The sequence below is a fragment of the Caretta caretta genome, chromosome 2, assembly GCF_965140235.1.
Source record: "Caretta caretta isolate rCarCar2 chromosome 2, rCarCar1.hap1, whole genome shotgun sequence".
NCBI lineage: Eukaryota > Metazoa > Chordata > Testudines > Cheloniidae > Caretta > Caretta caretta.
This window is the reverse complement of record NC_134207.1, coordinates 38,244,343-38,254,072: the sequence shown is the minus strand read 5'-3', so window position 1 is coordinate 38,254,072 and position 9,730 is coordinate 38,244,343. Positions and strand designations below refer to the sequence as shown.

At 42.5% G+C, this 9,730-nt stretch overlaps 1 non-coding gene across 1 annotated transcript; it reads left to right on the top strand.

The window, feature by feature from the left end:
• The first annotated feature begins 630 nt into the window (after window positions 1–630).
• On the top strand, window positions 631–734 carry LOC125633096 (U6 spliceosomal RNA). The gene has a single exon (XR_007355484.1). It is a non-coding gene; the product is annotated as a U6 spliceosomal RNA (small nuclear RNA).
• The last annotated feature ends 8,996 nt before the right edge of the window (window positions 735–9,730 follow it).

Here is a 9,730-nt window from a genome sequence, read left to right as displayed (position 1 = left end):
TTCTTGCCTTGGAATCTCTGTTCTCCATTCTGTATGCTGATGGAGATGCCTCCTTGTCCCATCTTCGATGCAAATGAGGCTAAGCGAGTTTCTTTAATCCTGTCACCCTTGTCCCAGGGGTTTAAATGTGTTTCCCACTGCCTTTTCATTGCTTTTTGTAAGCCTGTCTTCTGATGCAGATTTGGTTCAAGCAGGGGCTGCGGTGAGGTTGTCTTTCGTGAGTCAGACAGGCTGCATACTGTGCCCTGGTTCCCCAAGAACACAGAGCTGCTAGGTAACAACACCATCTGTGAGAAACTGAAATGTTTAATTTTTCATCATGGCTGCTCCCAAGCCCTTCTCCCCTTTGGCCACAGGACAAACAAATATGAATGTTTTTATGTTTTTAATCATGAAAATAATACATTCCCTGATTCTGAGTGATTTCAGAGACAATGGGGAGACTGAAGAAATCAAGAACTGACTTCTTTGCAGCCTGTCTCCCACCTGTCTCTCCTGTCTTTGTTTAGTCCAGTTATTTTTACAGCGCTGGCACTAAAAATCCTGTGATGGGGGAGGGGCGGGAGGGGAAGCCTGAAACCCTTCTGGAGCAAAGGCCGGAACCTTGGGCCACAAGCCAAGACTGCCCCCGAACATTCGGCAGCACATATACTAAAACTGGAATGATACAGAGAAGATTAGCATGGCCCCTGCGCAAGGATGACACGCAAATTCGTGAAGCATTCCATATTTTTATGCTCAAATAAATCTGTTAGTCTTTAAGGTGCCACCAGACTCCTTGTTGTTTTTGTGGATACAGACTAACACGGCTACCCCCTGATACTTGACCCCCTGAACATTGGATGACTCATTTATTGTACCTGCTTATAATAAACTACCAGTGCAAGGCCAAGTGTACCACTTGATGATGATTCCCCTGATCTGTTACTAGAGGAACTCCCTACAAAAGAAGTCTCTTTCAGTTCCATATGATCTCTCCATAGTTTCTCTGCACTGCAAAGGCCATTTAATTTTGTCTCTAAAGCTCTGCTAAAAGGATGTTAAGAAAAATCTTGCTTCTTTTGCACAGTGACCAGATGACATTGTGTTGCAAACATCAGGATGTTCTGACACAATGAATGGGTCACAGAGTGCAAACGTATACAGGAGCTACCATTTTTCTGGCTGTGTATGAGATTAATATCACAGCAAAGAAGTGATTATCCACTGACTATATATTGTCTGCTTTGTAGGAGTGGGCATTTTCACTTCAGAGAGAGTAATTAAAACTAGCTGAAGTGATTCTACAAACTATTATAAACAGTAAACACAAAATATAGGAAAGAGACTTCATTGTTTTCTCCCTTAGGTACCAGAAGCCTGGCCAAGTATCTTAACCTCATTAATAGCTAAGTAAATATTATTTTCGTGGAGTAGGATTATTGGATAAGAGCGATCCTAGTTTATAAGGTCTATTACCAATAAAAAACTGAGTTCAAAGTATATTATTAAAGTTGCAAAGTCTAGCACTCAAAAGTTAGAAAACACCTTTGAAGATCCATGGGTCCTACCCATGGCTATCACAACATGGAGTGTACCTCATCCAGTGCACTAAATGCCCCAATAATAACTATGTGGGTGAAACCAGAGAATCACTATGCTCTCGAATGAACTCACACAGGAAAATGATAAAGGACAAAAACACTCTATCACCTGTGGGTGAACACTTTTTACAAAATAACCACTCCATATCTGACCTCTCAGTCATAAAAGGAAATCTGTACAACACCTTCACAAAATGAGTCTGGGAGCTTAAATTCATAACTTTGATAGACACTGAAAATCATGGACTTAATAAGGACACTGAATTTATGGCTTATTACAACAACCTGTAACCCACTAACCCCCCTTTTTCCCCTATGAGTACAGAGGTGTTAACGGTCCACTCTCCCCTGAATGTTCTCTTACAGTATTTATTAACTATTTATGCTACACAATCTGTTCTACCTTGTATTGTGCTGTGACACTCTGGCCATGTCTACACTACCACGTATGTTGGCAAAACTTATGGTGCTGAGGGCTGTGAAAAAACACCCCCTGAGCAACATAAATTTTGCTGGCATAAGTGGTAGTGTGTACAGCGCTGTGCCGTCAACGTAACTACTGCTGCTCATTGGGAGTGGTTTAATTATGTCAACAGAAGAGCTCTCTCCCATTGGCATAGAGCGGCTACACAAGAGATCTTACAGTGGCACAGCTGCTTTGTTACCACTGTGCTGCTGTAAAGTCTCTAGTGTAGACATAGCCTCTGAGTACCCTTCCAGATCTGAAGAGCTCTGTGTAGCTCAAAAGCTTGTCTCTTTCACCAAAAGAAGATGGTCCAGTAAAAGATATTACCTCACCCACCTTGTCTCTCTAATATCCTGGAACAACTCTGCAAACAAAGTGTTAATCAGAGCTTTTGCCACCTGGTAATGGGGTGTACCAGGCACTTGCAGCCCCCTGCCAGAGAACCTGCTGCCATGGTGCACCCCACTGTAAGAAGCAGTCCCTTAAAAAGAGAAGGGCAGCGAGTTTGGATCTCCAGGGGTTACCTAGAACCCCAGGGTTCTCAGGGTCAGCTGCTGGTAGAACTGGTAAGACTTGATCCACCAGCTGCTAGAAGGGCTGAGAGCTAACAGAGCCAGTCAGGGCCCAGCAGGCCAGATAAAAAGGGCTGGCTGCTTCTGTCAGATGGCAGTTCTGGGTGAAGCCAGGAGAGGGGAGGATGTATCCTCCCTCTGCCTTAGCCCAAGAAGCCATGCTTGGCCAGAGCCTACTCCTGACTGCACTTTGTGTTTAGGTCAGTGAGAGACTTTTGATTTATTTTGTGAAGTGTCAGGCTCAGGCAGGCAATCCTGAGTTAGATATTAATTGGACACTGAAAAGTAGGCAAGTTCACTTCACAATACACCCACACGCTCAGGTGAGCCAGTGATACACCCTTTTACCTTGAGCTATTTAGTCATCTCAGAGGGCTGCGCTAATAAAATCTGCTGCCAGAAGCCCTGGCTGCTCTTCCTTGCCTTTCTAGTGGGAAGAAGCATGTTCTAGCTATTATTCTAACCCTGATGTTCTAACTTCCTGGTGTTCCCCTAGAAGTGGATGCATGATTTATAACTTCAGTTTCATTTAAAATCTATTTTGAGTTACTTTTTTCTAAAAATAGTAAATGTACATCATCACAGTTAAGTGTATATGAATGAATGTGTTTAGAATACATAGCGTCCAAGCCTGACTCCAGTGACAGCAGAACTCGGCCCAGAGTCAAGCATCATATTGTAATGAACAAATTCATTTGTGTTTCTAGCACTACCTTTTGCAGGATGGAATGAGAGCTGCTCAACTGTGTCTCACAGACCCTAAACTACCAACAGCTAATGGAGAGTGCAAAGTGCAAGGCCTGAACTTTTGTAGCAGTAGGATCTGAGTTCTATATCCACTCATGTGGCACAGTTCTCTGCCACTGTAGTGCGCAGCACAATGACTATTTGAAGGCCTAGGTGCCAAAAATTTGTTGCAGTAAATATAGAGCAGAATGAAAAGGATACATTTTGGATCTCCTGAGCTACTTCGATTTACACTAGCTGTGAATCTAACTTGACAGATCTAACAGACTGCTGTATGAAAAATATTCAGTCACTGGATTCCAGGTATAAGGCCAGATCTACACTACTGACCTGTATAACTACATTGCTATGGGGTTTGAAAAATCACTCCCTGAGCAAAGTAGTTACACTGACCTAACCCGCTGTGTAAACAGCAGTATGTCAGTAGGAGAGCTTCTCCTGTTGACATCACTACCGCCTTTTGGGGAGGCGGATTAATTACGTTGACGGGAGAAGCTCATCTTCACTAAAGCGCTACTGTCAAGGTTCCTTCCCCACTCTGAACTCTAGGGTACAGATGTGGGGACCTGCATGAAAACCTCCTAAGCTTACTTTTACCAGCTTAGGTTAAAACTTCCCCAAGGTACAAAATTATTTTACCCTTGGATTTCCACTGCCACCACCAAACTTTATCTGGGTTTACTGGGAAACGTGGTTTGGACAAGTCTTTCCCCCCAAAATCCTCCCAACCCTTGCACCCCACTTCCTGGGGAAGGTTTGGTAAAAATCCTCACCAATTTGCATAGGTGACCACAGACCCAAACCCTTGGATCTTAGAACAATGAAAAAGCATTCAGTTTTCTTACAAGAAGACTTTTAATCGAAGTAAAGGAATCACCTCTGTAAAATCAGGATGGTAGATACCTTACAGGGTAATTAGATTCAAAACATAGGTTTCAGAGTAACAGCCGTGTTAGTCTGTATTCTCAAAAAGAAAAGGCGTACTTGTGGCACCTTAGAGACTAACCAATTTATTTGAGCATGAGCTTTCGTGAGCTACAGCTCACTTCATCGGATCCGATGAAGTGAGCTGTAGCTCGTGAAAGCTTATGCTCAAATAAATTGGTTAGTCTCTAAGGTGCCACAAGTACGCCTTTTCTTTTTATTCAAAACATAGAGAATCCCTCTAGGCAAAACCTTAAGTTACAAAAAAGACACACAGACAGGAATAGTCATTCTATTCAGCACAGTTCTTTTTTCAGCCATTTAAAGAAATCATAATCTAACACATACCTAGCTAGATTACTTACTAAAAGTTCTAAGACTCCATTCCTGTTCTGTCCCCGGCAAAAGCAGCATACAGACAGAGACAGACCCTTTGTTTTTCTCCCTCCTCCCAGCTTTTGAAAGTATTTTGTCTCCTCATTGGTCATTTTGGTCAGGTGCCACCGAGGTTACCTTTAGCTTCTTAACCCTTTACAGGTAAGAGGATTTTTCCTCTGGCAAGGAGGGATTTTAAAGGGGTTTACCCTTCCTTTATATTTATGACAGCTACAGTGCAGCTTTCTGGTGCAGCGCTGTATGTGAAGACAAGCCCTAATAAAACAAGTGTCTGGTGCCTATATTTTTCATAGGGCTAGACTGATTGAAGTTGGTGGTAGATTTTAAATTTTTTAAATTGTTCTGATACACTTGTAAATAAAATTGAGCTTTAACACTAATTTTAAAAAAATCATTAACTATAATTTATTAATATTCCTTAAATTATATCTCTTTGCTGAGTGTATAACAGTAAGCAAGGGAAAGGAGAGCTGAAGACATTTGTAGTTCTAAATTAATTATAACCAATCTGAAAATATTTTTGAACTTCTAGCACTTGAAGGAAGTTTTTTTAATTGGAAATAACTCTGAGTGCCGTAAAACCACCCTTTAAATAATGAAGTGTTCTTCTCTTCTTGTGGAATGAAAAAAAAAATCTGATTCACATCCTACCAGCTGTAAAAGTATTCTGGCACTGGATCCCTCTCCATTTGGTTTCAGCCAATAGCTGGACAGTTCCCTGGGGTAAAGAGGTGAACTTGCTCTTAAACTTCCTTCTTGCTTCATTCAGCTTTAAAAAGAGTGCACTTGTAAGGGAACATGAGCCTCAAGAGGGTGTCTTAGCAGGACATTTTGAATGTTTGAGGTTCAAGTGGGTTAGTAAGTTGTGCAGTCATTGGTCCTAAGATTTGATTTTTATAAGTATCAGGGGGTAGCCATGTTAGTCTGTATTCACAAAAACAACAAGGAGTCCAGTGGCACCTTAAAGACTAACAGATTTATTTGAGCATCAACTTTCGTGGGTAAAAACCTCACTTCTTCAGATTTTTATAAGAACATTCAGAAGAAAAAGGGCTCTGGGTGGATGAGGAAATTGGTAGTAAGAAATGGAGACTTTATCTCCAAGTCACCAGTTTGAAATTAGCTTGAGTCAACAGAGATCAAACCAGATAATCATGTATTTACTGTTTTGTGGTCTTTGGGTTATAAGTTGATGGTCTCTGCCAAGTTCCTAGTAGATTGGTGTCCACATGACAAGAATTGCCATGGCAAATGGCAATCTCAGCAGAGAGGCCAACGGGTGAATGGGTAAGGAGAATGAGTCTAGAGGTGGTCCACACAGAACAAGACTGTGAGGAAATTTACACTGAGTTTGGGTCTATGTAAGTCTAAATAGAAGACTTCAGTCCCTCTTCATTTGGGTCTAAATAGAAGACTTCAGTCTCCGGTGTGGTCAGTCTGCTGTAGAATCATTCTCCAATATTAAATATGCAGAAAAAATACATTCTGAAGGAATTCACTGTCTCATTTAAAGCAGTACAAATAGAGAGTTCAAGGCAAGATTAATACAAATCAAAGACCAGATGGAATGTGGGGCCTTAAATACCAAAACTGGGGTTGAAAACTGCCCTCCCAAGAACAACCCAGGCACCCTCAGGGCCACAGTTCTCTTGTAGTCTATTGCGCTTTTGGAGGAAGATTGTATGTTAACTTTCCTCCTGGACTTGTCATAGCCATTGTGGAATATGTGCTGTAGCATGTCAAGTGATTCCTCAGGCTGCCTATGAGTCTTCTATCCTGTATCCTTAGCATAAGAATAACTATGAGATCACTGGCTATTAAATACTTGACATGATGTCTCAAGGGATCCCCATTAAACCATAAGTACTGTGGTAATATTGTCAGTTCCCTTGGTAAGGCCGACAAAAGAGTTGAAATATTCTTTGAAGCATTTAGGTGTGGGGGGAGGTTTCACTTTGTTCATGTCTGTGGAGAAGTGCTGCAAAACTCAACCCTCCTTCTTAAAAAGTTCCTTTCATAAAAACAATGTTTAATGCTTAGGTAGATCCTACATTTTCCCCAGAAGCCATCCAACAGGCTAGCTCCCTCTCCTGGGTACAGAAAGCTGGATGCTGTGCGTTCTGACACTCTGTGGATGGGATGGGGAAGGGAAGGAGGTCTAGAATAGAGAATATGTGCAGAGCAGAGGGAGGAAGTTATTAGAGGACTTGAAGAGGATAAGTTGGCCTTTGCATTTTGATGTGCTAGAATGTGTGGTATAAACTTGTGATGATTCTCATAATTTGATTTTAGATCTTCATTTTTTAAGTGTTTAGACCAGGGAGCTCAAACTCAAATCGCCACAAGGGCCACATGCGGACTAGTGCGTTGGCCCGAGGGCCACATCACTGAAACCTTTTCATACAACGATACAAAAGTATAGTCAAAATGAAAAAAATGAAGAGTAATATAGTATGCTATTAAAAGTCAATGTATTAACTTTTTAAAAACTGTAATGCGAACAGGGGGTTTAATAAAATATAAACACTCAGTAATGCACCTCACTCAAATGACAAAACATGCATTTACTTTTAGAATTACTTCAGTTAAAGCCTCCCTCACCCCCACCCCGGCCCTACCCCCGTCCCCACTACACCCACTCTCTACACAAACATCCCACACACAGATGGAATACAAGCTGTCAGGAACAGTATCCCTGGTGATGCCACAGCACAACTGGTTGCTGAGCTCTGTGACTTTATCCTCACGCACAATTATTTCAAATTTAGTGACAATATATACCTCCAGACCAGTGGCACTGCTATGGGCACCCGCATGGCCCCACAATATGCCAACATTTTTATGACTGACCTGGAACAACGCTTCCTCAGCTCGCGTCCACTCACGCCCCTTCTCTACCTACGCTACATTTATGACATCTTCATCATCTGGACCCATGGGAAGGAAACCCTGGAAGAATTCCACCACAATTTCAATAGCTTCCACCCCACCATCATCCTCAGCCTGGACCAATCTACATGGGAGGTTCACTTCCTAGACACCATGGTGCACATAAGTGACGGTCACGTTAACACCACCCTATGCTGAAAACCCACCGACCGCTATGCCTACCTTCATGCCTCCAGCTTCCATCCAGGACACACCACACGATCCATTGTCTACAGCCAAGCGCTGAGGTACAACCGCATTTGCTCAAACCCCTCAGACAGAGACCAAAACCTACAAGATCTTCACCAAGCATTCTCAAAACTACGATACCCACGCGAGGAAATAAGGAAACAGATCAACAGAGCCAGTGGTGTACCCAGAAGCCTCCTGCTGAAAGACAAGCCCAAGAAAGAAACCAGCAGAACTCCACTGCCATCACATACTCAGCTAAAACCTCTCCAATGCATCATCAGTGATCTACAACTCATCTTGGACAATGATCCCTCACTTTCACAGGCCTTGGGAGGCAGGCCAGTCCTCGCTCACAGACAACCCACCAACCTGAAGCATATTCTCACCAGCAAGTACACACCGCACCATAGTAACTCTAACTCAGGAACCAATCCATGCAACAAACCTCGATGCCAGCTCTGCCCACATATCTACACCAGCGACACCATCACAGGACCTAACCAGATCAGCCACACCATCACCGGTTCATTCACCTGCACGTCCACCAATGTAGTATACACCATCATGTGCCAGCAATGCCCCTCTGCTATGTACATCAGCCAAACTGGACAGTCCCTACGTAAAAGGATAAATGGGCACAAATCAGATATTAGGAATGGCAATATACAAACACCTGTAGGAGAACACTTCAACCTGCCCGGACACACACTAGCAGATTTAAAGGTAGCCATCCTTCATACTTCAGGACCAGACTTCAAAGAGAAACTGCTGAGCTTCAGTTCATTTGCAAATTAGAAACCATCAGCTCAAGATTAAACAAAGACTGTGACTGGCTAGCCAGCTACAAAAGCAGTTTCTTCTCCCTTGGTGTTAACACCTCAACTGCTAGAAGAGGGCCTCATCCTCCCTGATTGAACTAACCTCATTATCCCTAGCCTGATTCTTGCTTGCATATTTATACCTGCCTCTGGAAATTTCCACGACATGCATCCGACGAAGTGAGTATTCACCCACGAAAGCTTATGCTCCAATACGTCTGTTAGTCTATAAGGTGCCACAGGACTCTTTGCCGCTATTACTCCCATTGATTCAGGAGATATGAAAGTCTGAGAGTGCCAAAGAAATGGGGAGAGGGGAGCAAATCCTTCAGTGGAAACCCCTGGGACTAGCCGTTTTAAGAGGGAGCTCAGACCATGTTTGCACTGGCGTAGTTTGAAATATGTTTCTGCTCCAGGGCTTTGTTTGAATTAAGTAATTGAGGAAGTTGAATAAAAGCAGCCACTAGAAGAAGAGTTGGGTTGTATAAGAACCTAGCTGGTGTGTGCTGTGTTTGTTTTGCTGTGTGGACTCCTGCATACTCACAGTTCGAATCTATTCCAAGGAGACTGTGCTGGACAAATTCTAAATACATGTTATAATCAAAGAAATTCTCCATAACCTACGTTTCCTCCATTGCAAAACATTTCTTAGGAAGAGGTTATTACTTTATATAGATTGTCTCTCAACCTGAGAGAGCAGCTATTCAATTGCAGTGATTCTTCAGTGCATGCTTTAAATTAAAGGCCAGAGACAGAGAAAAATATGTTCAGATCGAAAAGCCAAGGTCTACCATTCACAGACAGAAAAGGAGGACTTGTGGCACCTTAGAGACTAACCAATTTATTTGAGCATGAGCTTTCGTGAGCTACAGCTACAGACAACTTGTCATTGATAACTGAGTTGTAGTCTAAGAGCAAACCATTTGCCTTGTTCCAGTCAGTCTTGGTTTGAGCCAAGAAGTACTGCATGCCAGTACCTAATCACTGACAGTAACTTACCATTTTTCTTCTTCAGAACAGACAACATTATTGTACTTTAAACTACCTGGCAAAGGGCTTCCTCTTTGTTCTGCTAGGCTGCTACTAATATACAATTAGGTCTGT